Here is a 26,899-nt window from a genome sequence, read left to right on the forward strand (position 1 = left end):
GAAGTTAATGCAGCTGCACTTGGAGGGGGTGATTTCATGCTCTGGTGATTCTCCATTCACTGCATCCATCAGCTCCAAAGCCAAGAGCAGCCTGTGGGACCCCTGCCTCCTGCCCTGGGACCTGGATGTGCCTTTGCCCACCCGCTCTGAGGCATTGTTTTCCAGCAGTGTGTTCTTGGAGCAGGCTGCACTTACAGCAGGGCCTGGGCAGCTGAAGGCCTGGCAGTGCCAAGCTCTAATCCAAGGACTGGGCATGGTCTTTATGTCTGATAAACAAACAGGGAGTTTGTTTTTACTTTTGTGTTTTAGGTGAGTCTCAGCAAAACTGTCTCAGTACTGTGGGATATGCCTGATTCCCAGGAATCTTCGTCTCAGTTGAGGACACAGCATTCCAAAGTGTTCTACCTCATGCTGGATGATGCTTGGTTCAAGCTGATCTCCTACCCATAAGAAAAACATTCTGGGGGCCTTGAAATAAGCTCTGTTGTGATAATTCTGTTTTTCCTCCCCTCAGGTTTTGTTTACTCACCTCAGACTCCTTGCCCAGAGCATGCAAATAATGGCAATGCAGATCGGTGCCCCAGGTTGCTTCCTATCCCATTCTTCCTGAAAGGACATCCCCTATTGTTCTTTCTAGGAATTTGAAGTGGTTTCCACGGACCTGGAGGGACATGCAGCAGCGGTGACACAATGCCTGAGTGCTGCAAAGCAAACAATTTTGCCCTCCAGCAAGCACCAGCTCCAGCAGGACTGGGGCCAGCTCTGACTTCCCTCCACTCGGAAGGGTTTCTTCAGTGCATTGTTTGGAAGGTTAAGCACCTTCTCCTTGCTATTCTTTCTGAATCCCAAATAAAAGAGGCAAAAGAAAAGGTGGCTCTGTAGGATTAGGTGCTCTGAAGATGCAGGTAAAGACTGGCAGGTCACAGGGAGGTTCTCTGCTCCCTGTGAAATAATCTCTGGGCATATGAAATAGTGGAATATTTGCCCACCTATAGGATGTTTATAATGTAAAGATCTGGCTTCCTTCCTATAAATGGAGTTTGAATCACTTACTGCCTGCTCAATAATATGGAGCACACACTCCTCCAGCTGAGCCATGGCAGAAACAGGGATTACTGAGGAGTAAGCTCAGTGCCAGCCCACTCCTGGCTCTCCTTGGCCCATATGCTGGTGCTTTAGGATCACAGGATCATTAAGGCTGGACAAGACCTCTGGGGTCATTGAGTCCAGCCATGGACCTTATACTGCCAGGTCTGCTAATCATCACACCTGCATGTTTTTTTGAACAACTCCAGGGTAATTCCAGCACTTCCCTGGGCAGCCTTTCTCACAGGCCAGAGCCTCAGTGATGGAGAGTGCCCAAATTATTAACAGGAAATGTTGGGAGGATGTGAGAGCTCTCAGCCACTTACTGTCACTTCTTCAAGAGATTCTTCAAGTGACATCTTCAAGAGATTCATGATGTGCCCTCAACCTGCCAGATAAATCCATTCTGTTGTGTCACATCCCTCACTGATGCTGGAATCCCCTTCCTGCTCCAGCTGGACCCTTGCATCCCGTCCAGATGTCCCAGCTCCCACTGGAGAAATCCTTGCACCCTTCCCAGTGTATAGGACGTATTTTGCAAATGCTGGGGAAAGAAATCCAACTTTCCCAGTCAGATTTGGAGGATTCATGGCTCCAGAGCAGGCAGCCCTGCTGATTTGAGAACCAGGAACAGGCATGCATTTGGTTTGCTTAAAATAGAATGGTTTCTCTGTGTCAGCATCTCCTGCTCCTCCATCCCCCACGACATTTTCTGATTACACCCTTGAAGTGTCACCTGCACATCACATTTTGGAGAATGGCAGCTGAGTTCTGGGTTTGGAGGGAGACTGGGAATACTGAGGAGGAAGAGAGAAGCTTCATCAGCAGAGTCTGTGAGGGAAAGAAAAAAGAGGAAGAGAAAGAGAAAGAAAAATACCAGTCCCAACCTCTTCCCTTCAACAGCAAGGCTCTTGCCTTATTACCTGATGGGGCACAATTGCAAATGTTGGGAGAAGTGCCTGGGAGCCATTGGGTCAGAATGAAAATCAAGGACAGCTATCACTACCTGTTCTGGGATGAAAAGAGTGGAAGAACTGTGATATAACCCTCAGGACCTCGCAGTGTGTTAGCAGCAGTGCACTGATTGCTGCTTGCACTGATTGCAGAGGTGCTGCTCACTGCTACTGCTCCCCTCACCACCTCCCCTCCAGATCTGGGAAATCTTTACGGTATGGGATTTGTAACCCTCAATGCAGGGATACATCCCACACATGCCACATGGGCCCAGAGCCCCATGCCAGCCCAGCCCAGGGCCACCAGTCCCTGCCCCAAAGGTTCTGTGGGATGCTGGGCTGCCCTGCCTGTCCCCATCACTGTCCTGCTCCCTGGCTGGGGTGCTGGGATGGGTGCCAGGCTCTGGCACTCACTCTGCCAGGTCCCAGCCCCCAGGGAGCCCCCAGCTTTTTCTGCCCCCTGATATTGTCTCTGGAGGTGAGAAGTACATGTTGGATCAACCAGCTCCAAGCACAGACCCCTTGGAACAGAGACTCTCCCTTGTGTACATACAGCACTCATATTTCAGATCATCTTGGCTTCCTAAAATAATACTAAGTAATACTTAAAGAAACTTCCCACCTCCTCTGCATACCAAATATTGTCTGCTTTTGGGATCAGATACTTTTTTTTTTTCCCCCTGAACGCATGTTGTTTACCACACAATCCATAATGGATCGTACAAAAAGACGCTGTTTTATTTTTCTTACAGGCATCCAGCTAATGGATGAAGTAATTTAGTGAGGCTATTGTATTTCACTCAATAGCCTGTATGTAGATTTGTTGGGAAGGATAAAATGTTCCCTCTTCAAACACTAACAATGGGAGCACATTCTACCACTAACCTTGTACTCTGCTGCTGTGCTGTGTGCAGGGAACAATGGGAGCCCTGGTGATGGGCAATGCAAACACAGCGATGTTTATTTTCAATAGCAGGGACCCATCCTCTTCCACAGAGCATGTGTTGGTGTTCACCTGTATACAAGGTACAAATATTCACAGTGTTTTAAGGTTTAAGTGAATGCCTCTGATTTCTAACTGTCCTGAATATGAGTTGTTTGTAAATACCCATTTGAGAGGTCTTCAAAATTTAAAAACTGTGAGCTTCCACTGCTCTTTGTGTGTGGGTATGTGTGCTTTCAACAGCTCTGTTGTGAGGGATGTAGAGTGCCTTCTCTCCTCTCAGAAATAGTTGTATTTCTAAAGGGTAACAATCAGCATCCGCTTAGGCCTTTAAACCCAGTGCTTCCTAATTATGGGTGAGGTAAGTTCTGTTGAACCTGGCAAACATTTTCATATCTTCTGAGGTACAGAAAGATTAACTGAACTTCTGATGGTATTATTCTACTCTGCCTGTGAATTAATAGAGAGCATTAATGCAAGTGTTCTCTATGTTCTGGGATGGGATCCATCCCATTTCATTAACCACCTGGGAGTTACAGATCTTTTCTGTGCTGGTTGTTCAGGGTCTCTCTAAAGGCTGTGCACAGCATTGTACCCCTCACAGTGGTTATGCTCACACCAGCTCTGATATCCAAGAGATGGGACCAATAATCTGCACAGATGCCTGTCACCCTCTGGATTCACCTTCTAGTGTTGCTGAGACTGAACCCCTAAATTTTAGTTGGCTAAAACTAAGTAACTTTCCTCCAATTAATTAATTAATGTGTCAGTGGCCTATCCTTAGTACTCAGCAGAACATGAGTGTTTCCTGGGCAGACAGCAGTTCTTCCAGTTCTTGCACTATCCCTGAGAAAGAAACTGCCTGACAGGTTCCCTCCTTCTGCTTTGGCTTGAATGCAAACCAGAGGAGGTTCCACCCAACTGGAACAGTTGGAAGGCACCAGGGATGACACTGTGGTCACATTCCTGTGGGCTTTCATACAATCAGAGCTCAATTTCCATTCTGATGTTCTCTCGTGTGCCTCTTCTGGGAGATTCCTTTCAGGCCACTGGAGGGTACCAGCCCAGGAGAAAACATACAGGTGTAATGGTAATTCCATGTCCTGTGGCTCCTCCTGGCCCTTGGATAATGCCTAACCTGAAGTCATTAATTGCAGCAGGGGAGCCCTGCTGCTTTTCAAACATTTGGATTTGCAGATATGAATAAACCCAGGGTCCTGTGAAGCTGTTGCTGTCTTAAGTTCAGACATCTGACTTGGGTGTCTGATAGAACTGGCTGAAAGCCCCAAAGCTCCTTGCAAAACCAGCAAGAGAAAGGCTTGGGGGGAAAAAAAAGGAATCCATGCCAGAATCCTGATTTATCTGCTCCAAATCTGGACGAGTTAATCCTCCTTTGCTGGCTACAGAAGGAGCTGAGGAATCTGACCCAGTAAACTTGGATGGCCAGGATATCTCACATGAATCAGTGTGAATGAGAGATGATGCATTAAGACTTTATTAGCATCTGACAGCCTTTTGATCATGGCAGAGAGCAGTTACAAGTGAAGACAAGAGGGTGGGATGGGTGCCAGCCTGTCTGACTCTGGGTTTGTTCCAGCATGTCTCAGCTCATGGCTGTCCTGCAGCCTCCTCTCCTCAGACCTCTTCCTCTGTTAATTAACAGACAGAATCCCAAAAGTATTAAAACTGTGCCTTCCTCTCCTAGAATTTAATTTCTCTAACTTTTCTCAAAATCAAGTTTCTTTTTTGCTGTTGCCAAGATAAAGCATGTTCTTCCACAAACTTCATCCTCTTTTTGTCTTCTCTTCTCCCTGAGCAGAAAAAGTCTAACAGGCCTCAGAGGCAAAATTCTCCTCCAAATCTGTTCCTATCTGCACTCTCCACACTCAGAATCTTGCTCTCCAGAGCATTTTCCTGGTCCAGTGCTGGAAACCTTCAAGATTCTACAAACTTTGTCCAACCAAGGCCCCCACCAGGCTTTCCACAGCTCAAACAGAATTTTTTATAGAGCACAGGATTTTGTAGAGCACCATATTTCTCTCCTGAGCAGATGAGGTTTGTCACTTCCACTTCAGGCCCCAGAGGTCTAAAAATTTCCCCAAATAACCCTCTCTGAAGAGGCTGCCCTCTCCTCATGTAGGCACTGATGGTTGCTGCTGTCCTGTATCATTCTGAGGGTGCAATCATGGAACCATTAATGTTGGAAAAGACCTCCAAGATCCTCAATCCAGCCTTTGACTGAATACCATCTTGTCAATTAACCATATTACCAAGTGCCTCATCCGCTCATTTTCCGAACAATTCCAGCGTTGGTAACTCCACCATTTTCCTGGGGTGTCTGTTCCAAGCCATGCCACCCTCCTTTGCAACTAGGAAGGATCTGGATTTTGCACTGCCTTTTCCTAATTGTCCTGTGCAGGTTTTCTTTTGTGGAAAGAGGCCTGGAGAGGGGCACAGGAGGGAAAGCATCCAGAAAACCTCGGTAAGTGTGTTTAGGGGGAAGTATTCCCACAAGGATCTCTATTTGACTGGTGGAAAATGTCTTCTTCATTGATAGCAGGTAATGCAAAGCACACTGCCTGCAGCTTTTTCTTTTAATGTAGACATCTGAAAGTGACTGTATGATGGAGGGAGAGAGGGAAAGGTTATGTGTCTTCGCAGGCCCAAAATGGCAGTATAATGAATATAAAAGCTATCCTCTCCTCCTCTAATATATTCACTCGCCATTCCACCCTCTTTTCTAGCGACTGTAAACAACATTTGTCATCAGCAATGGGCTACTTTTCATTATAAAACTGATCTGGAAACTACATTTTTATTTCACGTACATCAGCAGTGACAGGAGAAGAAACAGGCAAGGGGAAAATATATGTCCCTAGCAGGAGAGGGACCTGGGACAAGTGTTGCCTGCACAATTCTGGGATCATTCATACGTCTGGCCTCCAAGACAGAGGATGGTCTAATGCCTCATTAAATCCTACTGAGCCAACGATGATGTATGGGATCCTTTCAATCTTCCACGGAGTAATGCAGTAAAAAAACCCTAATTTGCACGTTTAATGCATTCATTAAGCTATTAGTCTTTCAACAAGAGATTTAATAGCAAATTAACAGTTTTTATGAAAGAAAAAAACAACAACAAAACTCGCCACTTAGTAGAATTACTTTTGTGTCAGAGCACAATGCAGGGTAATGGGCAATTAGGGGTTTCGGAGGGGAGGATGGGAAGATGGGTTTAATTTGTGTTTGGTTTATAATTAGCTGATGCTTGGTGCTTGGAATGAAATGAACTGGATCCCCCTCGATGGGGAAGACACTGACTTGGGCAGAAAGCACAGGGGGGTATGAAAAGGAAAATGGAGGAGCTGGAGGAAGTCAGAGGTTCATCCCTGAAAATCTGTTCTCATGGGACACACCCTTCCATGCCCAAGAAATACTTTCTTGTGGTCAGACACTGGGGGTTGAGTTGTGGTGCCTTGGGATTCATGCAGGTCTTCCTGGACAGCAGCTGCCAGGACAAACTCCTTCCAAGCACAAACAGGTACTGCCAGAACACTTACAGCACAGCAAAATTGCTGTCTTTCTATTGAAAACTCTGCTTAAAGGTGAGCAAACTCTCAAGTGCTATGCCTAATAAAGACGGATTGTTTATTTAGGTCCAAAGCCTGAATTTCAGGCTGCGTTCAGCTTGGCAGATATGTGCCAGTGCAGATGGCTGGCACAGGGGCTGTTTTGTAACTTTAGTTTGTGTAAGTCTCTTGGAAAAAAAAAAGTCTTAATGAGAACACTGAATTCCAGGGGAGAGCTTGGTGAGAGAGAAAGAGAATTGCAAAATCAAGTAGTTGTCTGAACTTACTGAAAATAAATGCTACTTTACTTGAAAAGGAAAGAAAGAAGTGGAGCTGTGTTTGTTTGCTTGTTTGTTTTTAAATGTCATTTCTAAGTTTTCTATTTCTTTGAAAAGTCAGATGACAGAATATTGAACACCAAATCCACAGGATTCTGGGCCCTTTTTTCCTATCCACACAAACTTTGGGGAAAAAAATTCCTTTTTAAATTTTTTTTTCCTGTATCTGAAAAAAATTCTTTAAGGGATCCTACACTGAGCTTTGATTTTCAGCTGGAGCGAGACAGAAAAAGGGAGAATAGTCTGAAATCAATTTCTTAAAGATCTGAGGAATCATAAATACAGTTTGAATCAATATCTCATGTGTGAGAGTTTGTATGTGTGTGTGTTTTCCCTCACACACATTTATTCAAACAACTGCTTTCCCACAACAGAATATTCAATTCCATAGATTTAATAAATTGGCTTTCCAAAGTGGAATATTAGCGTCAGGCAGTGGATCCTTTACAGCTGCTTCTCCAAAACTTTTCTCCCCACAGAGGATTCTCTTCTGTTCCTGACACTGATTTTATGTAGCTGCTCATGCATTGACATTCAGGGCAGGAAAACACCCCTTACAAAAGGACTTTTGTGCAAATTCTGAGAACCAGCCTAAAATTAAGCAGGTGCTTAAGTCTTGTCACAAATAGGTAATGCAGCAACATCTCAGTGTCCTTGAATTTCTGTAGGTGAGGCTGAATCAATTCTTGTACCACCACAAACTCAAAGAGCAGTTTTCCTGCCTAAAAATTCAGAAGGAAGGATCCTCAGGACATGAGGCTGATCACATTTACATCCCAGAGCATGGTGTTATGTGAGCTGCTCTTCCAAAATTTATCCAAGGTAATGGAAAGTAGCACTAAAACTTTGCACTGCAGGAAGGTGCAGTCAGAATTAACCAGCAGCCTGTGCAGCTTGGCTGGGGGAGCTCCTGGCAGAAGATAGCAGAGCTTATTCCAGATGTTTCAAAGTCAGAGATTGTGGGCTGCTGTTTTGTTATAAAGCAGAGGCACAGAGCACATGGCTCAGCCAAGTCCTCCCTGGAATGCAGCTGGGCTGTTACAGAATCACAGAATCCTAAAATGGTTTGGGTTGGAAGGGAGCTTAGAGCTCTTCCCATTCCACCCCTGCCATGGCAGGGACCCCTCCCACTGTCCCAGGCTGCTCCAAGCCCTGTCCAGCCTGGCCTTGGGCACTGCCAGGGATCCAGGGGCAGCCACAGCTGCTCTGGGCACCCTGTGCCAGGGCCTCCCCACCCTCACAGGGAATAATTTTTTTCTAATATCCAAACTTTGCCCACCCTCTCTCTTAGTGTGAAGCCATCTCTCCATGTCCTGTCTGTCACTACTGAAAGGTGCTATAAAATCTCTCCAGAGCCTACTCTTCCCCACAGTAAACAATCACCATTCTCCCATCCTCTCTTCATAGAAGAGGTCCTCCAGCCTTCCAATAATCTCCATAGTCCCCTCTGGACCTGCTCCAACAGGTCTTTCTTCCCATCTGTATTAGTGCCAAAGGGTCCATTGCTCTATATGCAAGAACTTCTCAGGCATGATGCTGAAACACCCCTTTGGACACGGATCTCCAGGTTGTAGGCTTCTGCCTGTCTGGTCCATGGCAGCAGAAGCAAGGGATGCTCTCTGTGCTACCCTGAACCTTGTGCAGCAAATGCTGTCGGCTCCTTCTTTTCATGCACTGGAAGCCAAATGCTATTTTCCCACTAGCCCCTTTCCCTATCTGCCCCCATGGAGCCACTCCAGCAAGGTGAGGGTGGACTCTGCCCTGCCCAGAGCTGTGCCCACAGGTCCATGGGAGCTGCAATCCATGACAGGGGACAGGGAGCCTCATCACAGCCAGCTCCAGCTCTCTGTGGGGAAGATGCATCTCAGTCTCTTCATGTCAGCTTTTCCTCTTCAAGCAGCTTGGTGTGTGGGCTGCTGCCTGCTCTCTAAAAGCTTCTGAGATATTTGTAGCTGCTCTGCTTGTTCTGATTTTGCTGGAACAAAAATAATTACTGAAAGGACAGGGATAAAAAACTGTATGTGTGCGTACATATATATTCTGAAAAACCAGTTTGAAGTGTGCCACAGGACTGCACTGGGTTTTTAAAGGAATGTCATAAAGGAGACAGCTTTTATTTTGCTGTACACTGAAGGTCATGAATTAGGAAAATACCACTAGAAAAACATTCCAGGTTTTGGAAACTACACCAGGACCACAGCTCTGCCCTGGAATTTCATTACAGTCTCCTGTGTACCTGCCAAGCAATGGTAAGGAAATGAGAGTCCTGCCAATTTGTAAAGGTTATGGTTGAGTGTATGGCTGGAGGGCTGATCCAATCCAGCTAATGCATATTGCTGATATAATACTGAATATTTCTTCTGTCTGGTCTTCAACTTTCTGGGATTAATTTCATATATGCAGAGAGAACTTGTGACTTTCACAACTTTTACTTACCTGGGTGTAATGACAGATAAGGCAGATGTGCCCATTTCCCTACTTGCCCTGGTGCTATGACTGAAGATATTTTAAACCCTTCCAACCTCAAATCAAAGAACTGTTTTAAATTTAATCTCTGAACACTTTCAACTGAGTTTGAGGGTAAAATTTACCTAATGGGAGTCCTCAAAAGTGAGCTCAGGTGGGACTGAAATGAAGTTTCAGCTTTTGCAACGGGTCATATCCCAGGAGTTAAATTCTCCCTGTCTTGGGAAAACTTAGCAATCACTTTGCCTCTGAGAGACCAGCAGCAGAAATTACTGCACACACATGCCTACAAAATCTGTCTCCCTGTTAGCCCTCCCCCTTTGAAGCCCAGCAAAAAAGCTGGGACTGGCACAGCCAGCCTGATGTAATTGAATTTCCCTGCCTCTTGCATTATATTTTATCAGGTGACGGCTTGGAGGGATTTACATTGCACAGAGCTGCTGAGGAGAGTGGCTGAAAAATGGTGTGAAAATGCTGATAAATAGTTCTAAATGAAAGCAATTTTAGCAAGAGCACCTGTAGGCAACCTTGGTCTGCTTTTTGTTAACTATCCCTGCAAAGTGGGAGCTTCCAGCAGCAACAGGCACACAGAGGGAGAGGTCCCACTCAGCACCTGAGGCTGCAAGAGCCAAGGGATACCTTCTCTTGGCCTTGCTATTGAGGTGGGTAGAATTAGTGGCCAAATTAAAGCCCCAAATCTCTGCTGCTGATCCATTCATGGCTTTCTTTCATTCATGGGGAAGTAGATGAAGGACATTAGTGTTAACAGCCCTGGGTGACACAGCTTTTCCTCTTCACACTCATCTACTGCTTGGAATAAAGGTGGGGGCAACCACAGCCTGCCTGCTGCACCTGAGCTCTGGTTCCTGAGCCAAACACCTTAAGGGCCAGGAGACTGCTAGAGAAACTCAGAATTTGGTCTCCTCTGTTGTGCTTTAAGTTTCATGCTGTTTATTCTGAGATCAGAGCAAGGAACCCATAAGAGGAGCAGCTAAGACACCACCACATCAACCGGTCTCTGGTGGGTGGAAAAAAGTTTCTTTCCAGGCTTTATCTTCTTGATATTTGGATTGACACCATTTTCAAAGCTCTTTTGAGGTACACTTAACACAAGAAGATAATGGCTGGGAAGGTTTCTAGGCTTGCACTAATGGAAATGATATATGGCAACATGAAGCTAAAAGTACTTTTTGTTTGTTTGGGGTTTGTGGTTTTTGGTTTTGGTTTTTTGTTTTTTTTTTTTTTGGTTGTGTTTACCTCCAAGTATACATGGAAATAGCTTACTCCAGCTCCTTGTACTTAAAGATCCATTTGTGCTGCTGTCTCAGCTCCTCCTGTGGAAGGCAGTGAGTTGAGAGTGATTTAGACACAGTTAACACAAACGAGAGGAGACAGGCCAGTACTTAGCACGACAGACTCCTCAGAAAGTGTGGACAGGGAAAAGCTGTTTCTTTTCTGTCTGTCGTTTCCCCTTTGCAGACTGCAGATGAGAATTTCATAGCAGACTAATTCAAGGAGCAGAAACCCCCAGGTAATTCAATAGGTGCCCTTTGTGGCACAGCTCCACGTGTAGGAGCAGGTGCTGTGTATCAGCACATAAAATACAGAGGGGTGTGAAGAATGAGTGACAAAGCACATTCTAAGTATCCACTGCAAGAATTCAACAGGGAAACCCAGAAAACACAAAAATGAGGTGGGCTGAGTGGTAAAGTTGCTGCTCTGTCCAAGCTGTGTCCTAAAATAAAGGAGGTACTGGAGGGTGAAGTAAGATGGGTTATGGGGCGTTGGGCTGGCTGTAAACCATGCTTCAAGTGTAAAAAACAAATAGCACTTCAGATCCATAAGGTCTGAATTAAAATCTAGAGTGGATCTCAGGTTTTCCCCCAACTAATAATCACATTTAAATCTAGTTCTTAGAAGTGTATTTCAGTTTAAGACCAAGAGGCCAAAAATGGCTTTATCTGCTAAAGTGAGATTCATCTCTGTGCAGAACACTAAGAAAAAAAATCTTTGCTCCACATGTTACAAATTTATTTTGGGTAAACTTAGGAATTCATGAATGAATGAATGAGTATATTTCTGCTTTCACTCAATTTATAGCAGCAAATCTGACCTTGATATTCAAAATCATGTTTTTTGGATTAACCTTACCTGTATTACAGTGTTCACCCCTCCAGCTGCACTCAATACCCTGGACAGCACCTGAATTTCCGATTAGAGTGAGTAGCTCTTTTTTTAATTATCATTATTTTCCCTCCCCTAGAATTTCTGAGGAATAAGATTATTCTCCTAACTCTAGAAATGATTCTATTAATATTTCTGAATGTAACTGATTACATTGACACAAGGGAAATGGTTGGAGATTCTGGGATAAAACAGAATCTCCCGTGCAATTCTCTGGATTAAAAACCATCAGACAACAAGGTGCATTTAGAAAGTCAAAAGGAGAAATGTCCTGTGACAACAGAAAAATCAAAGTTTTCCAGATACCCACTTGGGTGATGAGTAAATCTATAAAGAAAGGGACTGATCAGCAATGAGAGCAACATCTCAGATGAGCAGAGGAGATAAAGTGAGACTTGTAAAATGTCAAGGTTTTAATTTCCTCGTGAAGGAGATCCTTTGTAGAGGAAATTAAAACAAACAGTAGAAATTCCTTGCCCATAGTAATAAGGAGCTTATAATGAGACAAGATGCACTGACACCATGCAGGAAGAATAGGGCCAAGTTAGAAAGTGATCTGCATTTGTTCCTTAAAACAAAATGAATAATTTTCTTTCAAATTCAGTGAGGATGTTGATAATGACTGTGGCATAAAGGCAGGGTGTGAATGGGAAGGAGTTTACGGACATTTAAATTACTCTAGCTGAGGTAAAAGTAAAATTCAGACTTCTTGATGTGATGATAATGAGAGGAACAAACTGCTTTTGTTTCTGATTTCTGAAAGAGCCCTTTACAGAGTGTTGGTGCAGTAGCAGGTTGATATTATTTGATACAAATTTGTAAGCACATGTATTAAAAAAAATGATCAAGGCATTTGCAAGTCCATTAGTGTGACCTCTGTGGTTTGCAAAACCAACTTGGAATGGCAGAGTTATTTAAACGGTGTCAGATGGATCACAGCACCTTTTCTGAGAAAATATCAGCAGAGAACAATGTGCTACCTTGCTTTGAGAAGTTAACTAATTTCTATTTGCTGTAATTTAGATCTGTGTACCAAATAAGCCAGAAACATTTGAAATGTGCAGTATGAGAAATTCTCCCTAAGGCAGAGGAGGTAAAGTGAAGTTAAATCTGATCAGAAGAGTGTTACAAAAAGAGAATTGCTCCAAGAAGGGAAGTATCTCTTTGAGGGTGGTTAGTAGTGAAATTCTTCAAGCAACAGTCTTGTCTGATCCAACTTCACATTTTCATTAATAATGGGAATTATCAGTGGTGAATGATGTTGGGAAAAGCTGGTATAAACTGGGTGGAATTTGTTCGTGCTGAAGTCCTAATGAACACTGGACAAGTGACCTGAGAAATCTGTGTAGGAAAAACAAAGTCTGTGAGCCTCAGGAGTACCTGGAGATGTTAGATAAGCTTAGAAGGGTGTGCTGAGGGATCAGGATGTGATGGAACTGTGAAAAAGGCAAATTCTAAAATGCCTAGGGCAACGTGTGTCTAATAAAGCAAGAGAAATGGAAATATTTTTGTATGAGAGCCTGGTACACATTTGTCTGTAGTGCCAGGTACTGTTCCAGACATCTGTGCCTAATGGAGACAAATCCAGATAAGGGTGGGTACAGAGAAGGACTGATGGGATAATCAAGTGGATGGAGAGGCAAAGACTGGAATTTTTAAGACAAGTAAACAACTGCTGTTACTAAACAGAGTGTTGAGGGGTATGTGAAAAAGATGAACAGAAGGATTCAAAATGCCAGAGAAGGAGATGATTTGTTAAGCTCAAGGGTAACATTGACACAAGAAGAAATGAATGTCAACAAGCCACGATTAAATACAAGCTGAAAAATATAAGCAGGCAACTCAAAGTCAGAAGAGAGAACAAAGCCTGTCCAGAGGAGAGAAAAGCTGAGATTCTTCCCACCAAACTACAGACACTAAATGAAGGAATTTACCCTCTGGATTTATCACACTAAAAGACACCCTTTAATTAATGTGAAGAGCCTCCTCAGGGTGTGACTCAGATCTTGGTGTTGAATCAGCTCAGAGGGGTCTCCTCACACTGAGCTGAGCTCTAAGGTGGCTCATACCCACTCCTGGTTCCTCAGATCCTTAAAGAATGATGGGTGACTCTGCAAATGGGAAGGCCCAATTAATTCTTAAATGAATGATGATTATTTTAAGGACATTACAAGGAGTGACTGCACAGTGTTATAGATTACCTGCAAGAGCAAATGCACAATTTTGAAGGCTCAGTTCTGGTTTAGATCAGATACTGCAAAGTTCCTACATGCTGATATCCTGTGAGGCACCTTCACAGCCAGCCTTGTCTTGCATTTAAGGCCAAAAACATTTCAAAAGGAGGGTTAGCCTGCCACAGATACTTTGTCTCAACTGTGTGGAGTCTCTGGATTCTGTGCTGAATTATAACATGGGCTCAGGTGCCACAGGAAATCATGGGAAGTTTAATTTTGGCAAGAAGGGTGGGCTGTTCAGAGTGCCTGTGGGCGATAGGTTTTGTCTCTGTTGGAGAAAGAGCAGAATTATTGACTTCCAGCTTCTAGAAATGGAGACTAGACTTATCACAACAAATTTTGTTAATTTTACTTGGGTGGCTGAGCTGTTTATAGCAGGGGTGAAGTGGTACCAATCAATCACCCAAACATGGGTGATTCTGTCACCCCTCTGTTTCACAATGGATAGTGACATCTCTTTTGGGATATACGAGCTTGGCTGTCTCCTGATGGTAAAGAAATTACACTTGCTTCTCTCAAGCCTAACCAGATCAAGTCTCTGTGACTGTTTTCTACAGCAAAACATTAAAATGCTCCTTTCCAGGCCTCTCACTGATCTCTTTCTCCATTTTATAATGTGGTGTTAATTTGAAGGTATTTTTAAAGCATGCAATGAAGAAAACTGCAGGTGGAAGTTTGGGAGTGATGGGGCCTCCAGTGAGGGTGAGGAGGAGGAAAGGAAATCTGGATAATGCTGCCCTTCCAGGGATTCTGCCATTAACTGATGCATTATTTTTCTAAGCTCATTAAATAACCCTTAGAACCGTGAAAAGGTCAAAAGAGAGGGGAAGGAGATGAAGCTGCCTGTGGATTTTTGTTATACAGCAATTTCCTGACCAAGTTGAGAAAGGAAGAGGGGGATGGAAGAATCAAGAAAGGAGGGGAATGGAAAAGAACTGCTGGTTTTTCTGTTGATCTTTTCATGTACATAAATGTTTCTCCTCAGACTTTTCCCTACAGTAGTCATCAGTCCAAAGCCCATTGTAGCTCACCTGTGGTAGCTGCTCTGTGGTGAAGCCACAAACTGTTGTTTACAGCAAACAACAAATTGTAATAATCTGTGGATCAGCTTAGACGTGGGGGAGATGTCTTTGGCCATCTCTGAATGTCTGGGACAAGAAGAGTTTTCTTGTTCTTGCCCTAGGAAGCCCAGAATCTCATTAGAAATACCACATGCAGGAAGGCCTGAGGTATGAAGATGATTTGTCACTTTTTAATGCGTTTGTATTTTAAATCACGTTCCAAGACACACAGATAGGTCTTTGGAAATCATAAACTTTCTAAAGAGATAGGGAAAAAGTACAGAGGAACAAGGTCTTCAACTCCACTGAGACATGAGGAACATCTTTGGCTGTTCACAGATCTGTCCCTCAGGTACTGCAGTCAAATTCACTTGAACAAACAAAATGTTTCCTTTTAACGGGTTGCTGTTTCTTAACTCATGAAAGAGAAGATGCTTGTTTGTTTCCTTTCTTTTTTTGCTTTTGCTTTGCATTGCAAGGTGAGTTTCCAAACTGAACTAATAGAAAAATCAAGGTTAATGCTGCCTGATCAAATAAAAATCATGAAGTTTGCCCCTTTGCAGAGCAATGGATGATATCTTTGGTACTTTTTATGATGTTAATATGACAAGGTGAAATGTGAACTGGAACATCATGTAATCAAGAGTTTATGATGAATCAGTGAGCAAAGAACATTATTTGGGTCCACTACTCTAAGAAACTCTCAAAAAAACCTCAAATCCCTTAACTTTTTTGCATAATTCACTGAAGCTCATCCAGTGAACCAAACTCAGAAACTGCCACAGGATTTGATGCAATGTTGCCCCCTTCTTCAAAAAGAAATTATTCAAAAATTCTGCACAAATAAGAATACAAGAAATTGGATTATATACAAATAAATGTATTGTGTTGTGACATTTAAAAATTTGAGATCCTTTCCCAGAATGAAAGAATATAAAGTACAAATTTCTGCCCTTTGCCTTTAGAAAGCTGGGAAAACGTGTGTTTATTTATCTCAATGCAGAAATTGTGTGAAAGCTCATTTGTATGGGTCAGAAAGGCAACAAGATTGTTTTCTAAATTCAAGGCTATTCCCATATAGGACTAGATTTTAGTAACTGGCGTTCTAGTGCATTAAAGTGAATCCACAATGCTGCTGATGGGGTCTGTGTGCAATCATTTCTCCTATCTGGGTGTCACAGCACTCCATTTTGCCTTTTTTTAGGCTTGTTAATCTTGTTACTCTGCTGAGCGTGCATCAGTGTAGCAGTTGGACTCTGCAAATCCCACGAGTAATTTCACTCAGCTCCACGAAACACATTTGTCTTTGGCAGCCTATGAGTAAGAGCTGCTGTGATGTTGTCAGTGTTCAGTGCAGCTCTGGTCTTTGCCGTGTCTTAGTCCTGGACTGGGGAAATGCAGGCAAACATTCCACATTTCTGCAGGTCTGTGGGCAGCTCCTGGCCTGCAGGATGGGGGCCAAGACCTTCCAGGGATCTTCTTCCAAGCCACACACACAGCAAGGGTCCGTGGAGACAGCACAGGGAGGATCTGATCACTTGACCCAACAGGGAATTGGTTCTGTCCATCCATTTCTGTCCACGGGAATCCCAGAGTGCTTAACCTCAATTTATCCACCATAACTCCATGCAGCAGATCCTGTCAGGATTTCTGAGAGCACAGAGCAGGGAGGGGATGCTCGGTGTTTACAAAAGGATTGAGATTGAGGTCGGTGGGATTAGGGTGTTCAGCCTTGCTGGGCACAGTTACAAATCCCAGCTGGCACTGCTTGTCAGAGCTCACACAGAGCAGCAGAGCCATGTCTCAGCGCTAGGACGTGAATTCCTCCACCCAGCAGAGTGTGAGGGCACAAGCAGCACATCTGCAAAGCAGGGTAAGTGTTTGGCAGGCGTTCCCCTTGGAATTAGCACTTGAGCAGAGTGGTGTGTGGAGCCAGAGTAACACATCTCTATTTACTGAGCAGATTTTGCATGTTCCGTTGTGTGAGCGAGTAAGTACAAGAGCGAGAGCAGCTTTCCCAGAATTGGAACAGTTTCTTTGTCAGTGCTGCGACTCCTCCATTTAATTCCACAAATCTGTTCTAATCAGAGTGGCTTCACCCATCAGCTCAACGGAGAGCAAGCACAGGAGGGAGGAAGCATCTCTCTCTTTCCAGCTCTCTGTGTTCTCAGGCATTGCATCAAAGTGGCACAGAGCCTCCTGGGAAGGGGATTTGCTATCACTCATGTCAGTCCCAGCCACATTATGTTTATGGATATGATAGACTGAATACTAAAATTGCCATTTGCACAAATGATCCCACAATTCCTTCAGGCCTACTGTATCCCTTTAATAGTCCAATCTTTCAATAATGAAGTGGAGATCAGTCAGGACTCCCTGAAAATCCCATCTTTTTCTTTCATTTCGCTCTTTTTTTTTCTCCTCCTCCTTTTTTGGGGGGCTTTTTATTGCACATATTATTTTCATCCTTTCTCTGAGCTGGATCCATTTACCAAGAAGTTTTAAGGGAGATCAAGAATGAGATTCTCAATATTCTGTTAATACCCCAGAAGTAGCAACGTGGCAGACAAATCATTGCTGCTTGAGGCAGTGAGTCATGCAGAATTCAGAAGTTTGGGAGCTACACACATGGAAGAAGGATGCTATTCATGAGGCCTCAGGAACAAATATAGTGCAGGAATGATACCTCAGAAAGCAGGCTCTCCTTCCTTAATGCTCTTCATTGCATGCCCTGCTGCATCTCCTTTCCATGATACTTCCTGTTGTTAATATCCAGGGAAAAATCAGTTGCCTGATAGTGCTGAACTCAAGAAATTATTAATTGCTTGGGTCAAATGAAGGCCTGAACTAAGGTCTGTGCAAAAAAAAGGAGGGTTTGACCCACTTAATTTTGTTTTTAGAATGGTTCTATTAGAGTTCCATTCACCTGTTTCTCAGGAAAATAAAAATTCCCTGAGAATCAAAGTGACTTTTTGTGAAGTGAGTCTTTAAAAAAAGACTCAGCCACGGCTAAATGGTGTAAGGGAGAGTTAGTAGGAGTGGGGTGTAGAAAGCAGATTAGAAGATAACTTTGTTTGGTCTGACAAATAATTCGGTGGGCATGGACAGACACTGAAATCATGGTCCTTGACACAAGACGTGGTCTGGAGAGGTGATGGGAATGGGAATCCTGCTGGCAAGGACAGAAATTCCTGTCAATCATATTTAGCAAACAGGCTGGGAGTTGGGAGCAATAAAGAGATTGTGTTCTCGGGAGGAATGGTGCTGTGTGTGAGGTGTCCTTGCTCGGGCTGGCCTGAGCCACAGGCTCAGGTGCTGCCAATCCATAGAGCTCTATGAAATCCACAAAGCTCCATAAAAGGAGCTTTAGGAAAAATATTTTGAAAAATGTCATTGCCTGAAGAGTCACCAAGCACTAGAACTGGCTGCCCAGGGCTGTGGGGGTCACCATGCCTGGAGGGATTTAAGAGATGTGTAAAGGTGGCCTTTGGGGACATGGTTTGGTGTGGCCCTTGCAGTGCTAGAGGAATGGCCAGACTTCATGGCCTCAGAAGTCTTTTTCAGCCTGAATTTTTCTGTGCTTCTAAGTCAAGGAACTGGATTCTTACTAGGGATTGATGGAGCTGTACCAGCACATATGAATGGAAAATCTGGATCCGGCTTTTTCATTTTGTATTCATGCATTTGTTTGTTTTTGTACCTCAGCATTTCATTCTGTCCTCCCACTTCCCCATTTTTCTCCTTCACTCTCCTTCTGTTGCCTGTAGTGCTTTTCTCTCTCTCTCTCTCCCTCCCTTTTCTCCTAAAATCTTCCTTTCTATTTTATTTGACACACATTTTTCTTTTATCCCTTTTCTCTTCACCTCCCTTCACATTAGCATGCTGTCACTGTTTTGAACCAAAATGTGGAGATGGTCCCGCTGAGGGGAGATGATGTCCTGGACATAAGACCCACCCAAGACTATGGTCAAAACCATGAGATTTCAGAGTGAACACAGTCCCATTCAGCCCCTAAACATCAAAGTGTTGTGCTCAGGGACAATTTTCTGCCTGCAAATCAGTTTGCTGATTTCTGTGGGAGGCTCTGCGAAGTACAAGAAGCAGCTGCAGAAATTGGGAAGGTGCAACTCAGAATTTCAGCAGTCCCTGGGTGGAAGATTCCACTCTTAACTTGGGAAGCCCCCATCTCCCACCTGCCTTTCCAATGGTAGGAAGCTGCTGATGTATTTTTTGTTAATTATTTCCCCTGTTGCATTTGCTCTGTTTTCTTGATTATATTAACACCGCTCTTCTCCTTGTCTGTGCTCAGCTGCCTATTTCTCATTTGTGCTGTTTGATGGGTGGTGGTAATCTGTGTGCACCCACCCTGCTGGGTTGATTGACTGATGGAGCTCCTTGTACGCAGAGGCTGTTGGCACTAAAAGGATAATGAAAAGAAAAAACCCCTTGACCCTGGCCAAGCAGCAGAAATCTCAGCTATGGACAGTGAGCTCCACCATCCTCCATGGGATGTGCAGGAAAGAGCCAACAGAGGAAGGGTGAAGTGGAAAGATGAGAAACTAGGGATTTGGGGTGTAGAGGAGCTCCAGTGACTGCAGAAATGAGTGTGGAATTTGAGCAGAGAGATGCTGAGAGCAGCCACCAGGGGCTGAGGCACTTCACCTTCTCCTGGGCAGCACCATAAGTGCTGGGAAATTGTGCAACAAACCCAAATTAGATTTAAGTGCCTAAAACAAAGCACTTAAATCCATACTTAATGGCCCAATTCCCAGAAGAGTGTAGTCCATGGACCCAAAAGGCTCACTCTGACACATGACTGCGGCCTTGAGTGTATTTCTATGTGTTTTAGGATGAAGGATTTTAGGATGAGTTACTGCCATGGCTTAGCCACAGCCAACAAATCAGACCCCACACTCACTCACTCTCCCTTGCAGGATGGGGGAGAAAATTGGAAGGTGAAAGTCATGGATGGAGATAAAGACTGTTTAAAAGGCAAAGAAAAAGTCACAAATACAAACAAAGCAGGGGCAACTCATGCTGTGTTGGATTATGGGTTGGTGTTTTTTTTGTTTGTTTTTTTTTGGTTTTTTTTTTTTTTTTTTTTTTTTTTTTTTTTTAGAGAAGGGGTAATTGAGAGGTGTTTTAAAAATGTTTATTTTATTTTTAGTTTTGTGTGAAGGGTGAGTCAAGTGCCCATCAGAGCCCTGCACAAAGACATCCCAAGGGGCATCTGCTGCCCTCTGTGTCCTGGCAGCACTCCGTGCCACCCAAGCACTGTGTTTGTAAAGTGTTTGTAATCCTCCTGCAGCGCTTCACAGGAGCAGGAGGAACAGGGCTGAGCTGAAAGGGATTAGCAGCAGCAATTTCCAGGCAGGGATCTTATTCAAAGATATTCCTTCCATGGGTTAGAAAACACCAGTCTGTGGCTTTTAGAGTGGCAATTACCAATGACCCAGTCCAGAGCAAGAGAACTGCAGTGCCTGTCACCTTTTACTCACGTTTGAATAGCCAAAAGTTTTTTAAAACTACTTGTTCCCTATTGTTTGACTGTTATAAACTTGAGCAGTTTGCTGTTGGAAGCTAAAGGTGTTTTTTAAAAAGGTTTCACAGAACCAGCTCAACTGAAATTAAATGCTTGATGAAGAATAGTTAAATTGTTTTGACTTCATTTTGGTAATGACAAAAAAACTTTGTTTTGAGAACAGAAAACCCCTTGATTTTCACATTTTTCTCGAACCTAATTTGCATGGATCTTATATTACATTCAGCATTAATTTTAAATAGCTTGTAATAGTGTAGAGTGCCACACATTATGGCATTTTCATGTCTCCATGTGATTTTTTTCTTTTAACACAATTTCTCTTCTGTGGCGAGGTTTGAGAACTTAGGCTGCTGCTTCCCATTCAGAAGAGAAATTTCCTGTGGAAATGGAAGTTCACTTTATTAACTACAACTACTACTGCAGCAGCTCATTCTTTCCCTTCTCAAAATACTCACTATTCTTCTTCCCTCTGTCTTTAGCACTTCTTCCTCATTCTTCTTTTCTCCTTCCTTATACTCAGTAAAAATCATCTGTGCTTCAAAGGAACACTGAAGGTGTAGATAGAAACCAAATGTAGTAGGAAAAGACAAAATGGGGCTATGGGAACATCAGGATAAGATTTTGTGCCAGTGCTCAATCCTTTGAATCTTGAATGCTGTTTCTGGGGACAACTTTGTGAGAGGGTGTTATTGTAAACAAAACCTTTCTCTTGATGAAATGCACATTTCACAGGGACATTGCATTTTGCACTGTTGTCTTTTGCAAGTTAAAAGGGAGGAAAAAAATCTTAATTCTTCAATCCGTAAATTACTTGAGACTGCTAAATGTTGGTGGAGACAACACCTGGAAAACCCCTGGAAAACCTGGTATCTTTTTAGCTACCTGGCTGTGTAGCTAAAAAGGACTACAGCAAACTTGCCCCCCAAATAAATTGTTTGCACTTTGTCTTCTCAAATACATTAGATAGCTATTTGAGAACAGTGGAACTCAAATATAAACAAACACATGTAAACACATGTAAATATATGTATACACACACACACACTGTGTGTATTTATTCAGACTGTAAATTCTGTTTGTTGGCTACCAGTGAATTCATCACTTGCACAGATGCAGCTGGAAGCCCTCTACCCTGGCACAGCCCAGGATATTTCCTCTAGCAGAGCTCACCTTTGCCTGCAGCCTGGGAGACAATCATCGATTATACAATTCCTACTACCCAGCCCATCCCATTCCCCAGCTCCAGACCCTTGTATCCTGGTGAAAGGGCCAAACACCTTTGCTCATGTGGAGCCCATCCCAAGGACCTTGTGAGTGTCTCCCATCCTTCACCGGCAGCCCGGCGGCCGCGCTCCATTTCCCGCGGAATTTCACCTGCTCGGGTATTTATCAGGAGCATCTGTTAAACAATCTGGAGGGGAGCAGTGCTGCTGCCATTAGTGCGGGGGTGAGCAGAGAGTTCCTCAGCAGCACAGAGAGCAGAGGAGATGAGGCTGTGCCTGCTGCTTCGGGGGGTGTCGTGACCTTGACTTCTCGTTGATGAGCGATGCCGAGCGTCTCGGAGCAGAACTGACGGGGATAATGTTCCTCTGAATGGATGTGTTCTGGTCATGGGGCTGGAGAGGGATGGAGAGGATGGATCATTAGAGAGACACAAACAATTAGAGCCTCAGTGCTGAGTTCTCACAGAGGTACTGGCCATGAGTGTAGTGAAGAAACAACATGCAGGAATGTTTATCTGCTTTTCCCTAAAGGTCATCTTTCATTTGGAGCCTTTTTTGCCCTCCTTGACTGGCTTTTGGTACTTTTGGGGTCCACAGAGGGTGAGCAGTAGTATGCACAAGAAACTGAAACCCAGGAAAATAATTAAGTGATGGTCATGGAAGGCAAATCCATGGAAATGGAACAGCCCAGCTGGACCTGCAAGGCTCCTGACATTCCCCTGCTGGGCCCTAACCCTACATGTAAATTTACATCCACAACCTCTATGACCTTCCCAAATTTCCAGCAACTTCCTGCAAAATCAACATCAAACTTCCAGTGCCTCTAGTTTTGTGTTCAGCCTGATGAACTCTGCAAGGCGCTGTGTATGAATCCTCTTTGCCCAACCACCACTGCACAAAAATACTTGGCAGAGCAGATCCCTTTCTTTTGCCTCAAAACCAGCCCTGATGGGATCACTCAGTCTCTATCAAGGGCTGCCCTGTGTCTAGAGCCCCACAGCAACAGTCCTACTTCCTTTCTGGAAAGGAACTGGGATCTAACAACTGTCAAAGTTTTGCCTATGACATATTTTTTCTCTTTCCTTTCAATTTCTGCATCTGCACACTTCTAGAGCCCTAATTCATTTCTTTAATGGCCCTTCAGCTGTTATATTTTTGCTTGTCAGGGTGTTTTTTTAATTCCCCCCCCTTATAAATGTATAAAACATTTAATGAAGAAATAATGATATTTTCTCATGTCACTGCCTATTTTTCCTGTCATATTTGATGTGTTTGTAATGTGGGCGGACATATTATTTATGACCAAGGAAATTAAATATTATTTCACTTTTTTTTTTCCCCTAATGCAATCTGTGTCATCTTCCAGTTCCCAATTTCTTTCCATTAAAGTTATTGTCTTTGCAGTTCCACTTGACCGTTTGCTGCTGGTTTTGCAACAGCGCTGCCAGAAGATGCAGAAAAACATAATGGGGAAAAGAAATGGCATAATTTGCAGGAGATACTTTTCTCATCTCATTTAAATGAAGATCGTTTGTTCCTGGGTGTCAAAAACATCAAGAGCAACAAAAATATGGAAATTGGTAATTTCTTGCACTAGGAATACTTCCAAATCTTTGGAGATTCTGTCTGATTCTAGCAACTACTAAAGATGTGTCCAAGCCAAACTTCCAGCATAAAATAACTTCAAACCTCAGAAGCTTGAAATCTGGGCCTGAATTTTTTAAGTCTTTGGCCCCAAATGTTTCTCTCATCTCCTGCCAGAATGTCCTCAAAACTGGGAGAGGAATCACAATCCCTAACATATTCCTTAATCATTTGGATGAAATACAGACAACATGGAGCTGAACAGGGTGATCATGGGCTGTCTGACACAGCCTTTCGTGTTTGGCTCTGCTTGTGTATTTTCCAGTCCTTCCATAACGCAAAACATGGGATGAGAGCATGGGGCAGGATCCTTTTGTGCTCCCAGAATCTGCTCCAGCCATGAAAGACTTCTCAGAGGCTCCTGGATGGGATTTTTCTGACTCAGGAGAGGTGGGATTAGCTCTCCATTCTGACCCCCTCCCGTTTGATTTTCTTTAACCAAAGATAGATGAGCTCCTCTAGAGCTGAGGCATTTCTTCCCTCTTTACTGGTCACTTCTTTTATTATGGGTGGATTTGGCTGTTGTGGTGATGATTCCTCTACGGAGCCAAGGAAGCCTGGAGAACTCCTTGAGTCTGTCAGCTTTAATTTGTACAGTATATAATGGTGGACAAATCCCATCCAGTCTTCCCATCTGTCCCATTCCTGTTTTCAGCCACAGCAGCTCCAGTACCAATCTCCTGTAGGAATCAGAGCCAGCAACCTCCAATGCAGGAGGAATAAAGAGCACTCTGTCTCATTTTACACCGAATATTTTTTCCCCAAAGCTTGTATTTTTCCACAGTCTTCCCCAGCTGCTCCTCATGATGCCTGTGTATTTTACAGAGGAATTATTTTTTCCCTGCTTCCTTTGCTGTGTCAAGGCTTTGTTTCACAGTTCCTACTCCTTGTACCCAAGTCAAACCCAAAGAACCTTCTATCACCTTTCTTCTTCTTTTCCTTCCTCCCCCCCAACATCTCAGCAAGGCTGCCTGTTAATCTCTTATTTTGCAAAGATTAGAAACGTGGCTTTTCTATGACCTTTCTGAACAATCAGGATCTTGGAGTCCCCAAGATGGGTCACCATTATCTCATCTTTTTGGTCTGTTAACAATGATTAAGCAGGACAAAGGATGTGCTCAGAGCTATGGAGTTTCAATCAGTCCTTAGGGAGTACCTGGAAATAAAAGCAAGCAGAGTGCGAAAGCTCCTGCAAAAAGAAAGGTTCGACCTTTAGAAAACATCCTTGCTTGGTGCTTTCTCGCCTTTTCAAATATACATAGGAAAAATTTGCAAAAAGAGGCCTGTAAGTGCAGACACTGCCTCTGGACTAATTCCCCAGAGGGCTGCTCCCCCAGCATGTGCCACTGGACATGAGAAAACCAGGTCACAAACAGAAATGCAATTTTAAACTGTTATTTTTGCTTATGGTCTATCTCACTGTCTGTCCACCTGTGTGCTACAATCTTTACAAGTTTTTTCCCAGGTTTTGATTACTTGAGTACAGCAGCTCTGAGCAATGGATGACTGATATTTCCACCACTCCCAATCCATCTCACAAGAGAGCTGGGGCTCTTCAAGGTGCAATTGCTTTACCAGCTCCTATTTCCAGCAGTTTCGCATGTGTAGCTCACCTTTCCCAGGGATAAAGAACATCAGGCAGGTAAGTGAGCAGCAGGTGAGTTACCAGCATGGAAGCTTTCCCATCCAGCCCAAGGTTTCAAAGTGCTGTGGTTTGGTTTTGTGGACTCAAAACTCTTGGAGTGCATGTGCAAGAACCTTGTGTTTGTCACACGCTGCTGTCATCTCACAGAGGGCAAACAACTGACCAAACAAACCAAGAATCGACTTGGAATATTCTGTTACCTTTCCATTTTGTCTGTATTTCATCCAAACGTACCTGTCCCCAGAACAGTGGAGGAAACTGAAAGGCAGACACATCTCTTGAGAAGACCATGGCCAGAGGCTGTCTGAACCAGGCCAGATGGCAGAGGGATGAGTATAAAGTGAGCTGGCTTACACACACATTCACACTTGGGTATATAATGGGATGTTCATTGAGACACACACAGAGAGAGAGGGAGATCTGGAGTCACAGAACACTTTGTAAGTGACTTCAAAGATCATCTCATTCCACCCCCTGCCATGGGCAGGGACAACTTCCACTATCCCAGGTTGCTCCAACCTGTCCTTGGGCACTGCCAGGGATCCAGGGGCAGCCACAGCTGCTCTGGGCAGCCTGTGCCAGGGCCTGCCCACCCTCACTGAATGAAAATTCCCAAAATCCACACATCCAATTCTCTATGTCTTCTCCAACAACTCTCTTTCTGCCTCTTTAGAGCATCTCTGCCAAGTGGCTGCAAGGCAAGCAAAGGCAAGGAGGGGAGTCATTAACAGAAAGTTTAGAAGAGAGGAATAAAAGATTCTTTTTTTTAAAATGGGCTAAAGTGTGAAGAATGGCCTTTGTGAACAATTCAGTCATTTATCATTATTTCATTGGCATTGTATGAATTATACATTCGAGACTATAATGGAGCAATATCTCATCTCTTTTCCCCCTCAGTGGGCACTGAATGAATGGCCAGGTGAGCTGCACTTGAACTAGCACCATTCTCCAGGAGAGTCACTGCTCACCTCCCGCTGCTCTCCTGAATTTCTGTTCAATAAGTGCATGTTGATCTTTTATCAATCTTTTCTGGGTATTAAAATTATTGAGTATTTAGAAAATAGCTTTTGTATTTTAATTTTTTTCTTATTTTTCTTTTCCAATGGAAAAACAGAAGAGTGGAGAGGCAGAGAAGCATGGAAAAAAACACTGAAGCCAAGCAATATGGTTTTGCAGTTTGTCCAAGAGCTAAGAGCGGACACGATCTTTGTGGTAGCAGCTCATTTGATGGGTGGGAAAATGCTAAACTGACTTAACTCACCAACATTTTTTTGAGTGGTTTTGTACTTGCATAGTTTTCTGTAAAAATATTGGCTCACAGACATTATGTAAATGGAATTTTCCCCCTCAAAACTGGTGTTTCACTTCAGAGAGCTCTGACTTTTCCCCCAGGAGAAGGGTCAACTCAAAAGCACTAAGAGGGTTAATAAAAACATTCCTGCTGCAAGAGATCGGAGGAGCTGTGAACTCTGGTCTAAGAGGCAGGCAGTGAGGTGTCTGCTTAGCAGACTATCAGGATCCATCAGAAACTAACAGTAGCCATAAACCTCAATGGATTAACTTCCATCCATTTTGATTTCCAGCTGTATTACACCTTGGCTGTGTCACTACAAAAATAAGAGGTCCTAAATAGAATAGCAATTATCTCAATATCATTAATTCAGAAGGCACTTCTTTCAATTTTCTCTGTTACATGTTGATTCCTGCACCTCCTCTCTGCTCCCAGGTTTGTCTCTCTCTTCCATAGAAGGGTATTTCCTCCTCCCAGCTGACCTGTTATGGAGATGGAGCCCTGGAGCACTGCAGATTTTGGGAACAGAGGTCTCTGATGCAGGGTATGTAAGAAGGAACATCCTGTATTAAAAATAAATTCCACAATGTACCATAAGGAAATACTGTAGAATTGTATTTTCCCCTGAGACTCTCACTGAGCCTGACTCTCAATTATGCCATACTCTTTCTTGGAGCAAGAAAAAGGTGGATAGGGAAGAAAAACAGAGTAGGAGCCTTA

The sequence above is a fragment of the Onychostruthus taczanowskii genome, unplaced genomic scaffold, assembly GCF_017590055.1.
Source record: "Onychostruthus taczanowskii isolate IOZ18803 unplaced genomic scaffold, ASM1759005v1 scaffold25, whole genome shotgun sequence".
NCBI lineage: Eukaryota > Metazoa > Chordata > Aves > Passeriformes > Passeridae > Onychostruthus > Onychostruthus taczanowskii.